The sequence below is a fragment of the Natator depressus genome, chromosome 1 (genome assembly GCF_965152275.1).
Source record: "Natator depressus isolate rNatDep1 chromosome 1, rNatDep2.hap1, whole genome shotgun sequence".
Classification (NCBI taxonomy): Eukaryota; Metazoa; Chordata; order Testudines; family Cheloniidae; genus Natator; species Natator depressus.
The window spans coordinates 142,500,632-142,513,282 of NC_134234.1; positions in this window are offsets into that span (position 1 = coordinate 142,500,632).

The following is a 12,651-nucleotide window of genomic DNA, read 5'->3' on the forward strand; positions in this document are numbered from 1 at the left end:
TTAAGTAGTTCATCTGCCTTTCTTTCTAATCTGATTGGCTTAGTATGTACAAGCTGCCAGTGACTGGTGAGCGATAACATGTGACTTTTCTCTTAAGAGGTATTTCTAATATGTCTCTAGAGTTTTCTCCTGCCCAGTAAAAGTGCAATTTTCAGAAAAAGTGCAATTTACAGTCATATCTTAGTTTATTATCTTAGTGACAGTATTAGCAACAACTCAAAAATTACATTGCTTAGCATGGGCACTGTAACAGGATCAGCACCTTCCTCCCATGGAGGCCTTCTTTTCTCTGGCCGATAGTGCCTGCAAACACAGTTCTTTCCATGGAGTGGAGGGCAGGCACCCACCTCTTGTAGATGGCCCACTTTCTCTTAGTTAGGTGTGAGCCTGCTTTTCTTTTGGGTTTTACATCAGGGTGGCACCTGCCTGTCACAAGCATTCCCACCCCCCAGGCCGCTGGTTCACTTGCCACTCTTCAGTGACTCAGCCCTCCGGCTGAGCCACACACGCTGTCCCCCATTCTGGGGTACACAGTCCTGAGTTCTTATCATGGCCTTGGTATGAGGCCAGAGCTCTTAGGCTTCTTCCCAGAGGCACTGCCTTCTTCAACCACCCAGCCAGGGCCCATCTCAGTACCCACAGCTGGTGGTGTTTCAGCAAGCCTCCCTGGGCTAAGTCTTCAACGAGACCAGTGAGGCCCATCTCAGTACCCTGGCCAGGTTCTGTGTTCAATGCCCCTGGGCTTCAGCCTGCCCATATTGACCTTCCGTATGTCCTGCTGCTCTTCTTGCCAGCCAGGCACCAAGACTTCACTCCTCAAGCTCCACCCAGCAACTGAACTTCTCTGATCTGCTGCTTGTCTTATATAGGGACCTTCTGGCCACAGATTGGTTGCTCCAGCAGGCCCTCTGATTGGCCGCTCCTCTGCAGCCACTCTAGACTGCCTGGAGGACTTCTCGCTGCTCTATGCTGCTCTATTCTGGGGCAGGGTGATGCAGGACATAGTCCACCCTGCCACAGACTTGCATAATATCTTTTTAGTATTTGCATGGATGAAGGTCATAATTCTAATATAGGCATCTTCAAAAGTTGGTACTTTTTGAAACAAGTGACTCATGAAGTGAACTGAATTGGTGTTAGTCAACTATTTTTTTAAAGGAAATTGCAATATTACTAGCCTTGTCATCATGATTAATATAATAATGGTTCACAATTATTCTTTCAGATTCAATTCTTGTTGTCAGTACCTAAAAGTTAAGGTCAAGGTGTAATTCCAGCTGTTTAAGGTAATTTAGATAGTAGATTGTAGGTGGTAACCCAAACCAAAAAATGACAATCACAACAAATGCAAGTCAGCATTAAAAGGCACCATATCTGTAAGTTAAATATAATTATGTGCCTGACTTATTTGTTTATTTTTTGCTAATAATCATAATTAATTTAGTAAGATGAGTAAATATAATGTCAAGCTATAATATGAACCACATGCACAGTAACAGATAATACTACTTAACCTGTGATTATGTAGATTTGGAAGAGTGAAAATATTTACATCCATTAACATGTTACAGTATATACATAGGCATGTACAAAGTGGATTTAGAAAGCTTTTGAAGGGCCAACTAAATATTTCACATACTGTGTGTTTATTAGGTTTGCCAGAATTCAATTTTTATAATTGTGATGGATAATATCAGTGTTTATTGTTAGCATTTTTTTCCATTTTTATTTGTTGAAATTTCCACAGATATGCAAAATTATGGTTTTTCAGCATCATCCCCCTCCCCCGCAATTTTTTTAAGTTTAAAATTTCCCAGTTGTGGGAAATTATGGGGGGAATAGACAATGGGGGAGGATTTCAGACCGTTATTTTCCTTTCTTTGCCTATCTGAAATTTTGATTATTATGGATGGAAATATTTTTTCATCTGTGTGTGTACAGTGAAATTAATGTTTACTGGCCTATAGCAATAAAAGTCTAATTCTTCCAAACCTAAATTTACTCTCTGACAAACCACATTTTCGAGAAGGAATGCCTACTTGCACTCCTGAAATTTGCATGCCCACACAAAGATTTATATTTACAAATCAGGGAAACATGCATGCCAAATGTCTGTCAACTTATCTGGCCTCCATCGCCATAGACCTAAGCACCTCACAATCGTTAATGCATTTATCCTCACTTACAACACTCCTCTGAAGGAGGGAAGCACTATTATCCCAATTTTACCAATAGAGAAGCTCAGAGAGGCTAAGGGCCAAATCCACAAAATAACTTAGGTGTTATAATGCTGAGCATTGCAACACCTACCCCCTAGGTGCCCTGCCACCTACCTGAATCCTTGTTCCCAAGTCAGGTGCCCAGGCTCCACATACAATGCATGGGAAGAGTTGGATACCTAAAGAAGGGAAGCCAGCAAGCCCCAGAAGCCAGCAAGCTGAGTGGGAAGTTGCCTTATTTAGCCATGAGTGAAATGCAGAGCAGGGGTGAGGCGTAAAGTACTAAGGTGCCTAACTTCCATTGATCTTGGCCTCTAAGCACCTGACTAGCAGGCCAGAGGGAGGCACTATATCTGCTCAGGTTTCTCATCCTACAGTTAGGTGTCTAAGCCAGGTCAGCTCATGCTCTGGTAGGCAAAATCCAGGCCTTTCTCACACATGCAAACCCCGCCCCCCCCCCCCCAAATCCACCCAGAAAGTGAGAGCAACCTATCCCATTACAACCAATCATTTGGTGGCTAGGGCACAAACCTGGAGTGGGGAGACCGGAGTTTAAGTCTCTGCTCTAAATTTTCCAGAGCAGAGATTTGAATTTGGGTCTGAGGTAAATGCCCTAACCACTAGGCTGGGACACACATGCGCTCTCTCTGAACCTCCCTGGTCAGACCAGCTATCTTTTGTGATAAATATCTGGTCTTAGGCCTACTCTTGGCCATGCTGGAGAGATAGGTGGGAGGGTGCCTAGTTTGAGAATCTCACTTCCGGGCTACTGGGGCTTCAGCAAGGGCTCTGAGCGTCTTGTTAACTGTGGGGCACCATCAATGCTTAGGCAGCTTTGAACATGTCCACTGGCAGAATCTTTGCCAGTCTGGGGACTTACACAGCTGAGCAGTGATTTTGAGAATGTCATTGGCACCTAAATGGTGGACTTACTGACTTGTCCAAGATAACACAGGGAGTCTGTGGAAGAGCAAAGAATTAAATCAGGGTCTTTCTAGTTCCAGGCTATGCTTCCTCTGACTTAGGTACACAATTATATGTTTTCAATGTGAAAATGTACTTCATTGATTTTTCCTTTCTTTTTCTACTCCAATTTGCATACTAACTCATCCCTCTTGCCCCCTACCCCACTGCTCACACCATCCGCCCATTATAAGATATGGGGTTTCACAGAACAAAATGTTGAACATGTCTCACAACAATCATGTGATCAACCTCCTTGCACTTTGTTTCCCTCCCCACCCTACACTCTCTGTCTGTTTTTTCTTTAGATAGCACTCTTTTGCTGTGTTACTCTGTGATTTTACAGCACCTAGCACAATGGGGCACTGGCAACACCAGTGGAAATGGACTTTTCACCATGCAAACATCAGCTGGCCAAAGACAAGAACGAATACCCACATGTCCAGCTAATGTTCACATAACAATGTAGGGGGAGATCTCAAAGACACAAATGGCAGATAGACATCTAACTTCCATTGACTTTAAATAGGAGTTTGGGCTCTAACTGAAATCTGTGCCTTTGAAAATCTCTCTCCCACCTCCCCCGCATCAGTTTTTTGTAAATTAGTGTCACTCCATTAATGTCATCTGACACATTGTATTTGGTAATATTTGCATCACCTTTGCTGACATTCCTTTACGAAATCCACCTAAGTGAGACTAAGCACAAGAGTCTACAGGGTAGTTGTAGAACAACATTGCTCTTCTTTAGAAAAAATCAGTAATGGAGGCATAGCAATCCTGATCCACAAACAATTTAAACATTCCAAATGGGGGCAGTATGATCTAACTTTCCAAAAATGCTGTGTAAACCCCGTGGGTCTGCTTCTCTTCTCACATAAACTGGTGCAAATCAAGTGTAAATCCATTGAAGTCATTCATGCCACAGTACATGTGGTTTGAATTTAATCATTCTTTAGATAGTAGCTCAGTGCCTCCTTTTATAACACTGACCGTTTTTTACAAGGTTGTTGCTTTCCTTAAGTTTGATGATTTATTTCCTCATATTTGGAGCTTTGTCAAAAGGATCTGAAAAAAAAAGAATTAAAAAGTTCTTTTTGGGGTTTGTTTTGTTTTCTTCCTTCTCTAATAAAAATACTAAAATATTCCTTCTCCTGTGAAAAATCAGCGATCCAGAGAAAACATTCACAAGGCTGTTGGGGTGCTTCTGTGGGAAGCACGACTAACATTTCTTGAACAATTTTTTGAAAAATTATTGTTTGGGAATTGTTTCCTCCAAAATAAATATCTCAAAACCATATACAATGCTCTATGTTCATTGTTGCGTGTCTTGTGTGCTGCATGTCAGTGGGCAAAACAAAATAAAACAAACACAAAAAAGGAGGGAGGGAAGGGGACGGAAAAAGAAAACAAAAGAGAAAAGTTCATTCAGTAAATTTCAGAGATATTTGTGTTTTATTTTTAAAGCCTTCTTGTCTTTCTATGTACAATCTTAAAGTGCCTAAGTGCACTGGAGCAAGCTAGAAAGAAAGTTCTGATCCTAATCAGATATGACTCCTTACTTCATATGGCTCTGTTTTAATATCAGTATTAGATTCTACTGTGGAGGACTGACAGAGCAGAAGACCTAGTTTTTCCATGCATTTTAATTAAGGTCAGTAAAAGTTGAAAAAATATTACCTAAATAGAGGTTAATTTTTTTTTCATGTACTTCAGCTTTTTACATTCCTAAATTATTGATTCCCCAGCATATTAGTCACTATACATTAGGACTCCCTTTTGTAAATGACTTACACTCCCCCTCACGATATTCATGTAAGTAACACAGCAAACCCCATGGAACCCCAAATAATTATTCATCAATATGAATTAGTCATCAGTCTCTACACAGGGGAATACTTTTCTCCTAAGACAATGTGCTAGAGTAGAACAAAGGGGGAAGGATTTGTTTAAAGCAGTGTTTCCCAAACTTGGGACGCCGCTCGTTCAGGGAAAGCCCCTGGTGGGCTGGGCCGGTTTGTTTACCTGCCGCATCCGCAGGTTCGGCAGATCATGGCTCTCACTGGCCGCGGTTAGCTGCTGCAGGCCAATGGGGGCTGCGGGAAGCGGCGCAGGCCGAGGGATGTACTGGCTGCCGCTTCCTGCAACCTCCATTGGCCTGGAGCGGCGAACTGCGGCCAGTGGGAGCCGCAATCGGCCGAACCTGCGGACGCGGCAGGTAAACAAACCTGCCTGGCCCACCAGGGGCTTTCCCTGAAAGAGCGGCGTCCCAAGTTTGGGAAACACTGGTTTAAAGGGAAAAAGCAGAACATCTGTCTAAAATAAAGGATACAGTCCTTAAATACTTTGCTTATAAGATCTATACATGTCAATAGTAAGTTATACTAATTAATATATCCCTGGGCTTCTTCCAGTTGCTTTTCCTCTCTTACTTTCTCTTCATATTATTTGTCTTTGTCTCCCAACCTCTGTTGCCTCCTCCTATCCTTTCCCCCTAGCTTTTAGGCTGTCTTCCTGTCTCTGATTCCCTCACTATGGTCCCACCCCAACAAATACTTAAGTAATTGCTTAACTTTAGGCAGGTGAGTAGTCCCATTAAAATCCCATCAAACGCAACTCTTCACTTGTTTGCACCCTTTTTACACTGGTGTATAATGGCATTACACCAGCATCATACCAGTGTAATATTGGTTTTAGTGCTTCTCTGGATTGGGACTTGTGTTTCCTTTCCTTGTTTACTCCTTCCTTGTCTTCATTTTCATCAGCAAGGGAGGAGGAAAGAAGCCCCCATGGTTAGGGTACTAACCTGGGACTCAGGAGACCTGGGTTTAATTCCAAACTCTGCCACAAATTTCCTGTGTTACCATAGGCAAGTTACTTTGTCTCTTTGTGCTTCAGTACCTCCCCTAGCTCAAAAAGAGAAAAACATTAAATATTTTAGAAGTTCAGATGGTAATGGGACCATATATGTGCCTATACACAGCTAACAAAAAAGGAAAGAAAAGAAGAGAGAATGTAAAGAAAGGAAAATGAAAGCAATGTACAAATACATAATTCTAGTACAAATCTTTGCAGCATTAGCAGGAGGGGGAAGCCAACAATGATCTTTAATACAATCATTCCATTCCAGTTTATGGGCTGCATGATCCTTATTGACATTTCGTGTGGGGGGAATGAAAAGAGCTGTGAACTCCATGTGGTCAGTCTTCCCCAGGTCTTTTGAGAGGGCTACAGTCAAAAAGATCAAAGCCAGGGAGAGTTGCTTTTTCCTTCTGGGAACTCACAAGAATTTCCCAAGTGGTGCAAAGGGGCAATAAAACTGCCCTAATCAGCATGGGGAAATACATTGGTGTCACAGAGCCATACCATAGCTGGCTTTATGCTACATCTCCCTGAAATCGCTGTTGTCAGAGGCTTGTTGTATGGCTTGAGTGCTATTGCTATTCAGGAATCCACAGCTGACTTAGAGGTCCCTTGTGGAGCATTAGTAACCAGCACAAGTTAGAACAGCCTTGAGACTCCTGTATTTTGTGCCTGGAACCAAACCAGCCCTCAGTACTGGGGTAGGAAGGCATAAGAGCTACCTTGCCCTTACATCCAGGGTCTTGCACCAGGGACAGATTGATTGGATGTGAAGACTGGGCCATGACTCTTTGGAAAGGTGAAAAGGAAGAGTAAGAACAGCAGCTCCTCAACTAAACATCTTCCTCCATTCCAAGAATTCTTCCTTACTTTTTCACCTTAAAGAAAATGCCGGGAAAAATGTATAAGTTTGTAAGTTTTCTTACCAGAAGAAACTAAAAAAACCCCAAGTATTATTGTTTCTTTTACCCTTTTTTTATATTTCTTGTTTCCTCATCCTGCAGAAGACTGGTACATTTATACAGTAGATTTGTAATTTAAAGAGTTTAATATGCTTAATATGCTTTCCAAACTATTTGGTGTTCTCCCTGTTAAATCAGTTCACTCTTTGTTGTAAAATATTTCAAGTGGTATATAAACTAGCTCCCTTTGTCTGATTTTGTCATTTTAGATTGTAAGCAATTCATGGCAGGGATTGTCTCTTTCTAAGTCTTTGTTCAGCATCTAACACAGTAGGGCCCTGTTGGGACTGTTGAGTACTGCAATTAATAATAATAATTCAATCCATACCAACAAAACAGACACTGGGATACTCATCAGAAGTAGTCAGAGTAAGGGCAATATGCTACATGCATGTATAGTGCTTTTCAGAAAATAGAAAGTTACAAATCCCTGAACCTTACCATGTATTTATACTCTTATTGGATTCAGTGGAGTTACACCACTGTGATGGAATGGAGAATCAGGCTCAGCCATTCACTTAATATATTCAAATATTGTAGTTATTCCTAGACAAACACTTATCTACATTTTGCTTAATGTTTCTAGGTGAGCCAACACTTAAACTGCAGTACGAGAACATTGCAGTTAAAAACATGCATTTAAGAGTTTGGAAATTATCATTAAAGATTAAAGATTTCCAGTACCTTACAATTAAAACAGTTCATGAGGGCTAGAAATTCACAGTAAAGTTCCACAATCAACCTTTCCTCTGAATTCCATATCCCTGCCTATGATTCACCTGTCTGAATACAAGTATATGACAAATAACATATAGTAAGGTACAGTATATCAGGATTAATAAAGATGATGTAGAGGGCTAGCCTTTTGTTGTGTAGATATACTTTGTGTGGATCAGATATATTGGGCTCTCTGGATTATGGCTATAAGACAGTATTGGTGGGTTTTGTTTTATTTTTTTCCTGGACTGCATTTGCAGGTTAAAAGGTGAGATGGTGATGTTTCCCACTGACAACGGGCAATTTTAGTGGAGATGAGTCTGAATTCTAGTCAGTAGCCCATAAATAAGAGGTGAGAGCTAGATTTGTATTTATAGAATGTGAACTGCAGGTTTGCAGTCCATGTCAGAAGTGTGGCTAAAATACAATGGGCAGGTAGTATGTATGGTATAGAATTTGGCATAAAGGGATTTATGGGTGGACAGATGGAGGATGGGTGTGTAGTCTTTTCTTAGACATTGCTTAGGTTGCTTGTAGGATTTAGGCTATATCTACACTATAGCCTATGTCATCATAACCTACATTGCTCAGGGGTGTGAAAAAAACACCCACCTGAGCAACATAAGTTACACCGACATAAGCGCTTGTGTGCACAGCACTATGTCAGCAGGAGAGCTTCTCCCATTGACATAGCTTCTGTTGCTCGTGGAGGTGGCTTTATTATGCCAATGGGAGAGTTCTCTCCCATTGGCCTAGAACATCTGCACCAGATGGTATGAGTACAGCTGTGCCAAGGCAGCACTGTACATATATCCATGGCCTAAGACTCTGAAATATGTTTTTAAGGGGCTCTCATATGATGATAGAGTTAAATTTTGTTTGGGGGTAGTGTTTGCTGTGAATTTGTATATCTTCAGATGCTACGTGGATGGGAATCTGAAATTTCTTTCATCACCATCTTCCCATTCAGGAGTATACAAAAATACTTTCACTTCCTGCCCACAGTCCCTACTCTGGGCCCTTTAGTGAGTAATGAGGATTCTGCCACTGGAAAGGAGTACAGCAATAACCACTCTGTGTTGTCTTTGTGGGAACTCAGTGGTGAAAAGGCTGCTGCTGGGAGAGGCTTGGAGGCTCAGTGCCTTAGGGCCACCTCCAGAGGTGGAGAGAAACTACTTTCCTCATATGGGATGCCACCTTTTCAAGAGGGAAGGAGGGAAAATTGCGCTGGCTTGCATGTGTGTGTTGAATGTTTCTCTTGTGGTGATGCTGGGGAAACTTCTCCTGTACATACTGTGTATGTATATATTTGAGACACAAAGATTTTACTGGCTGCAACAGGTGGCATTGGGATGCCAGCTGCCACAAGAAGGAACTTGAGGTAGATCCTGTGGCAACCATTTACTCTGGAGGGGGATGTGGTGAGAATACAGCTCAGAGATGGCTTTATGAGAGGAACAAGATTAATGGACTTTCAGGGGAGATCCCTATGAGGAACAACGTCGAATGGTTGGTTTATATTTTGAAGCCAACCTTCACAAGCTTTATCGTTTAATTTTGTAAATGAAAATTAGATTGAGCCTGACTTCTAGAGGGTTAAACATAGATTCATTGATATTAAGGTCAGAAGGGACCATTATGATCATCTAGTCTGACCTCCTGCACAACGCAGGCCACAGAATCTCACCCATCCACTCCTGTGATAAACCTCTCACCTATGTCTGAGCTATTGAAGTCCTCAAATCGTGGTTTAAAGACTTCAAGGTGCAAAGAATCCTCCAGCAAGTGACCCGTGCCCCATGCTACCGAGGAAGGCGAAAACGCCCCAGGCCTCTTCCAATCTGCCCTGGAGGAAAATTCCTTCCTGACCCCAAATATGGCGATCAGCTGAACCCTGAGCATGTGGGCAAGATTCACCAGCCAGATACCCAGGAAAGAATTCTCTGTAGTAATTCAGATCCCACCCCTTCTAACATCCCATCACAGGCCATTGGGCCTATTTACCATGAATAGTTAAAGATCAATTAATTGCCAATTAATTAACATAAACCTGTTAATACAATTATTAATCAAGGCAGCCAATGAACCTATCAGAAAAGGCTTTAATTCTTCCATATGCTGAGCCAAAGTCATTGGGAAGTTGATGATGCTTAACAACTTGCAGGCTCAGGCCCTATACAAGAAAACACTTAATAATGTTATTTCATTATACATTTTCTTCAAACTAGCCTATGGGGAAAACAATATGTACCTGTATAGTCTTGCAAGATGTATGTAAGCAGGATCTGAATGAATTCTCCCCTGACACCTAGCTGGGAGTGGGAGAAACTTCAGGAGCAAACTGTATTTACATGAACACACCTATTCGGCTTAGATATCCAGAGCAGTGTTGCTCAAAGAAATCAACTTTAGCTGGTGTTGGGTTACAAATCACTTTAGTACTGAATGCAGGTGTAGTGAAATGCTGTTACCAATGTTGTTGTCCTTATTGTATGTATACTGGGAAGCAGGACTATACTTAACCTGTCCCCAATGAGGGGGTCATCCTCAGCTGAAAGGACCTCTTTAAACCAGGGGCCTGAATGCCAGAGCTCTGTGAATGTAAGAGGGGTGGGGATGGGTGTTCTAGCCAGGAGGTGTGGACTCTCCCCAAGGGTCCCCCACAGCCTGGTTAGGTTTAACCTGTTCCTCCCCATTGATAAAATAAAGATCTAAATAGAATCATAGAATATCAGGGTTGAAAGGGACCTCAGGAGGTCATCTAGTCCAACCCCCTGCTCAGAGCAGGACCAATCCCCAACTAAATCATTCCAGCCACGGCTTTGTCAAGCCTGATCTTAAAAATATCTAAGGAAGGAGATTCCATCACCTCCCTAGGTAACGCATTCCAGAGTTTCACCACCCTCCTAGTGAAAAAGTTTTTCCTAATATCCAACCTAAACCTCCCCCACTGCAACTTGAGACCATTACTCCTTGTTCTGTCATCTGCTACCACTGAGAACAGTCTAGATTCATCCTCTTTGGAACCCCCTTTCAGATAGTTGAAAGCAGCTATCAAATCCCCCCTCATTCTTCTCTTCCGCAGCCTAAACAATCCCAGTTCCCTCAGCCTCTCCTCATAAGTCATGTGTTCCAGTCCCCTAATCATTTTTGTTGCCCTCCGCTGGACTCTTTCCAATTTTTCCACATCCTTCTTGTAGTGTGGGGCCCAAAACTGGACACAGTACTCCAGATGAGGCCTCACCAATGTCGAATAGAGGGGAATGATCACGTCCCTCGATCTGCTGGCAATGCCCCTACATATACATCCCAAAATGCCATTGGCCTTCTTGGCAACAAGGGCACACTGTTGACTCATATCCAGCTTCTCGTCCACTGTAATCCCTAGGTCCTTTTCTGCAGAACTGCTGCCTAGCCATTCGGTCCCTAGTCTGTAGCGGTGCATGGGATTCTTCCGCCCTAAGTGCAGGACTCTGCACTTGTCCTTGTTGAACCTCATCAGATTTCTTTTGGCCCAATCCTCCAATTTGTCTAGGGCCCTCTGTATCCTATCCCTACCTTCCAGCGTATCTACCTCTCCTCCCAGTTTAGTGTCATCTGCAAACTTGCTGAGGGTGCAATCCACACCATCCTCCAGATCATTTATGAAGATATTGAACAAAACCGGCCCCAGGACCGACCCTTGGGGCACTCCACTTGATACCGGCTGCCAACTAGACACGGAGCCATTGATCACTACCCGTTGAGCCCGACAATCTAGCCAGCTTTCTATCCACCTTATAGTCCACCTATAGTCTGGGAGCTGACCTTGTTCGTGAAGACAGGCAAAAAAAGCATTGAATACATTAGCTTTTTCCACATCCTCTGTCACTAGGTTGCCTCCATCATTCAGTAAGGGGTCCACATTTCCCTTGACTTTCTTCTTGTTGCTAACATACCTGAAGAAACCCTTCTTGTTACTCTTAACATCTCTTGCTAGCTGCAACTCCAGGTGTGATTTGGCCTTCCTGATTTCACTCCTGCATCCCCAAGCAATATTTTAATACTCTTCCCTAGTCATTTGTCCAATCTTCTACTTCTTGTAAGCTTCTTTTTTGTGTTCAAGATCAGCAAGGATTTCACTGTTAAGCCAAGCTGGTCGCCTGCCATATTTACTATTCTTTCTACACATCGGGATAGTTTGTCCCTGTAACCTCAATAAAGATTCTTTAAAATACAGCCAGCTCTCCTGGACTCCTTTCCCCCTCATGTTATTCTCCCAGGGGATCCTGCCCATCAGTTCCCTGAGGGAGTCAAAGTCTGCTTTTCTGAAGTCCAGGGTCTGTATTCTGCAGCTCTCCTTTCTTCCCTGTGTCAGGATCCTGAACTCGACCATCTCATGGTCACTGCCTCCCAGGTTCCCATCCACTTTTGCTTCCCCTACTAATTCTTCCCGGTTTGTGAGCAGCAGGTCAAGAAGAGCTCTGCCCCTAGCTGGTTCCTCCAGCACTTGCACCAGGAAATTGTCCCCTACACTTTCCAAAAACTTCCTGGATTGTCTGTGCACCGCTGTATTGCTCTCCCAGCAGATATCAGGGCGATTGAAGTCTCCCAAATAGGTTTCATTGGGAGCCTCTTTGTTATTTAAAATGTTCAATCAGAGATAAAAGCAGATGTGGTGGGACTGTGTTTCTGCCCAGCCTGCTAAGAGCTAAAAATCATGGAGAGCTGAAATCACTTGTGGTGGGACTGCGTTTCTGCCCAGCCTGCTAAGAGCTAAAATCACTTGTGGTAGGACCATGTTTCTGCCCAGCCTGCTAAGAACTAAAAATCAGTAAGAGACTGACCGGCAGAGGTCACAGCAGAGAGGCAGGTGGCAGCAGAAGGTGACTAATGGGCGGCCGGCAAGAGTGGTGAGCAGGTGGCCAGCAGAAGTGGCCCGTGGGAGC